General features: G+C 48.6%; 1 pseudogene across 1 annotated transcript; it reads left to right on the plus strand.

Annotated features, from left to right (window-relative positions):
- LOC308625721 (retinol dehydrogenase 16-like) lies at positions 1 to 3,840 on the plus strand (annotated as a pseudogene). The gene is made up of 3 exons: positions 1 to 300; positions 2,707 to 2,937; positions 3,816 to 3,840. The product of its transcript is annotated as a retinol dehydrogenase 16-like (transcript).

Raw genomic sequence — 3,840 nt, forward strand, 5'->3', positions numbered from 1 at the left:
ATGTGGCTGTACCTGGCAGTCCTCGTGGGCCTGTACTACCTCCTGCGCTGGTACCGGGAGAGGCAGGTGGTGAGCCACCTCCAGGACAAGTTCGTCTTCATCACGGGCTGTGACTCGGACTTCGGGAAGCTGCTGGCCAGGCAGCTGGACCTGCGAGGCTTGAGGGTCCTGGATGCATGTCTGATGGTGCAGGGGGCCCAGCAGCTGAAGGGCCAGACGTCAGACAGGCTGGAGACAGTGATGCTGGACGTCACCAAGACTGAGAGCATCGCTGTGGCCACTGAGTGGGTGAAGGAGCATGTGGGGGACAGAGGTACCACCCACATTTCTCAAGTCTAACTCCTCTCTGTGAAGTGGAGACCCCTTGACAGCTGCCTGGAGAAGATTCCCAAGGTGTTTTCCAGGACTTGAAGTCCTCCCTGTGTTCTTCTCCTCACCTAGCTTACCAGCCAAGCCTCTTCCATCCCGCACCCACCTTGCAACCTTGAGGCTCTGCAGCCTGGGGCAGAGTTTTCCCTGATGAGAATGTGTCCTTGCAGACTTCCTGTCTGGTGTCCCCTCCACTGTCGGTAGGAGGTCTGGGTTTCTTTTTGTGTGTGTGTGTGTGGTACGCGGGCGTCTCACTGTTGTGGTCTCTCCCATTGCGGAGCACAGGCTCCTGACGCGCAGGCTCAGCGGCCATGGCTCACGGGCCCAGCCGCTCTGCGGCATGTGGGATCCTCCCGGACTGGGGCATGAACCTGTGTCCCCTACATCGGCAGGCGGACTCTCAACCACTGAGCCACCAGGGAAGCCCGAGGTCTGGGTTTCTTGATGCTGAGTGACCAGGGGAATCAGGGCGCAGATGCTGGAGGAGGGGTGGAGATGGGCACTCTGGCTGGAAAGCTGCATGGGGGGCTGGGGGGCAGCACTGGAGCTGAGCTGAGTTCTCAGCACTTGATCATGTTCTTGCTGGTGACCCCTAGTCATCCGACTTGTGTTTAAATGTCACGCATTTTTCAGATGTCGACACTGAGCTGTCAGGACTTGTCTAAGGAAGGTCAGAAAACTACTATGGGGTCACTTTCTCTTTTTCTTTTTTGTTTACTACAGTTCTGTCTTTTTTTAATTGGTGAGGGAAAGAACATTAATTTCTTTTATCTTAGTATAAATGTAAAACATGATCATTGTGGAAATGGAAAAGTACAGGGATGAAAACCAAACTCACCCAAAATCTCACCACCCAGAGATAAGTACTGATAATATTTTGACATACATGTTATTATATTTTGCATATAGTGGTATCTTAATTCTTCTCATTAAAAGAAGTTAATAAATTTTACAATATAATAGAAAAATTTCAAAAACATAATTTTTAATAATGGAATATTGTATCCTTTAGAGTAACATTACTTACTAAAGCAGTACATCATGATATAATATGTAATGGTTTCCTAGATTTTATTCATTGTGTTGAACGTAAATGACGTCTTGGTAAAACTTATTTACCAAATTTTCTAGTCTATAACCATGTATATTTTTGTTTGGTTGGTTGGTTTTTTGGTTTGTTTTTGCCTTAAAAAATTTTTTTTACAATTTTTAAAGGTTACATTCCATTTACAGTTATTACAAAATATTGGCTACCTATCTCATGTTGTACAGTAATATAACCCTGTATGTTGATTGGGTCTTTGGTGTCAAATATGGTGGGAGAATATACATTCCTACAAGGGCTGACTTGGTACAGAGCAGGGGAGGGACTAACTCTGTGTATTAATAATTCCAAACCCTGCACCCAAGTCCTCTGACCCTGCTTTTCTGCTCTGAGTTCTGTTAGTTGGTTAAGTCTTTAAATTCTTGGTACATGTCTCTGAGTCTTGCAGAGAGGTTTCCAGGAAGCTGGGTGACCTGTGAATAGAGGGGCTTAGGGCCAGAGTGGACTCCTTGGGTGGGAGGAGAGGGTGTATTTTTCTGGGGCAAAGTGTAAATTCCGACTTGGGGGAGGGTGGTTAATAGAGGCAGCCCTGCCTCCCCCTGAAAGCCTACCCCATGGAATTCCCCAGATTCCTGCAGGAACATTGCTCAGTACTGATGCGGGTATTTCAAGGCCAGGCCCTAGAGGTCAATACCAGGCCTGTCAACATGTTCTCCCAAACCTGGGATTTCAGGTCTGTTTTACCCAGCCAATCTTCACCCACATATTACTCATCTTTTTGTTTTTGTCTTTTATCCATTGTCTTTTAATCCTCTCTTCCCCTCCCTTCCTCATGGTCTATCTGTGTGTCTCTCTTTCTTTCATACTAGCTGTTGGGCACTCAGTCCTGCAGCTGTCAGAAAATCTGAAAATGTAGGTGAATATTGATAATGTCTGCAAGGACAACATGGACTGTGAAAACCCAAAACTTCAGCCTCCGAGTTCCAGACTATGGACCCACTAGATTTCCTCAGCCTCAGTCCCCGCCTTCATCCAACCTGGGGTGCTTGCCGCTTGTCACCAGGCAGTGGGCTGAGCGTGAAGACTGAGTCAGGGGGGCGGCGCACCTTCTGTCCTCCAACCGCTTACAGGGTCTGGTCTCCCCAGACCCGCAGGCAGCATGTTGGTCTCTGTTCCAGCCGTTCCCCCTGCAGCCTCTCTCCTAAAGTCCTCACTGGGTGGAAGGTGACTTGGAACCTCAGCTGGGTCCTCACTTATGGGCCCAGCACGGTGTTGCCCTCTCACCCTCACAGTTCCCGGGACTCTGGGGCCTGGTGAATAAAGCCGGCATCTCCATGCCCACCGCACCCAATGAGTGGCTGACCAAACAGAGCTTCATGAAGATACTGGACAGGAACCTGTTGGGGGTGGTCAAGGTGACCCTGAGTCTGCTGCCCCTAGTGCGGAAGGCGAGGGGCCGTGACATCAATATCTCCAGTGTTGGGCCGGGTGTCTCTCTTTGGTGGGAGCTTCTCCATGTCCAAGTACAGACCCCCTCAGTTATTAGCCTGGGATGGATGCACTTCCTCTGTCCTCCTGCTTCTGTGCTCTGGGGAAGACATTTACAGGGGTTTCCTGTCACCAGAGAATTAGAGGCCCTTCCTTCCAGGTCCCTCTCTCCTGCTCTGTGTAGGTCTTTCACTGGGAAGAACCCTTTTATCTTTTGGATGTCCAGGTGGGTGCGAGGCCTAAGGAGTTTGATTCAACATATTCCTGCCTTGCGTGAGGGTCCACAGTCACCAAGTGTCGGAGACAGAATTGGAACTGATATTATTTGGATGTGAAGCCCATCCATGTGCTCAACTGCTGTGGTATTTAGGTTCTGGGAGCCCTGTGGGGAGTGTACCCCATGAAGCCATTTATCCAGGGAGCTACTTAATCATATCTGTGGGAGAGACTCCACGGGCTGCAGGGAGAGGGCGCTTTTAATTGTGTGGAGCTGTGTCCACAGGCAAGGTGATGTTCCTTAGAGGAACGATGTCCAGGGGGTTACGCAGGTGGGAGAGGGGAGAGAAGGGACTGAGGAATATGGGAAAGGTAAATTGTGCCTAGTTTGGTGTTTGATTAGAGGTGAGGGGAAGAAGAGGAGATAGCATTTAAGTGGTGCCTTGCCTCGTAATTGGTAGGATTTAGTGCTAAGAATTATAAGTTTGTAAAATATTTGGAAATATATTCAAATTTTACACAGAAGTAATACCATCATCATAACATTTCTTCTCCTGGCTTCTATACTTTACAACTTTCCAGAGGTTTCCATTTACCCAACACAGTTTAATTTGGTGACTTTGTTTTTTGGTGCATTTTTGTGTTTTGTTTTGCAAGACCTCTGAAGTCCTTGCCCCTCTCCCTGTGTCCCTTGCAGGAGAGAGCGCTCTACTTTGGGGTGA

The sequence above is a fragment of the Mesoplodon bidens genome, assembly GCF_964165515.1.
Source record: "Mesoplodon bidens genome assembly, chromosome: 11".
Classification (NCBI taxonomy): domain Eukaryota; kingdom Metazoa; phylum Chordata; class Mammalia; order Artiodactyla; family Ziphiidae; genus Mesoplodon; species Mesoplodon bidens.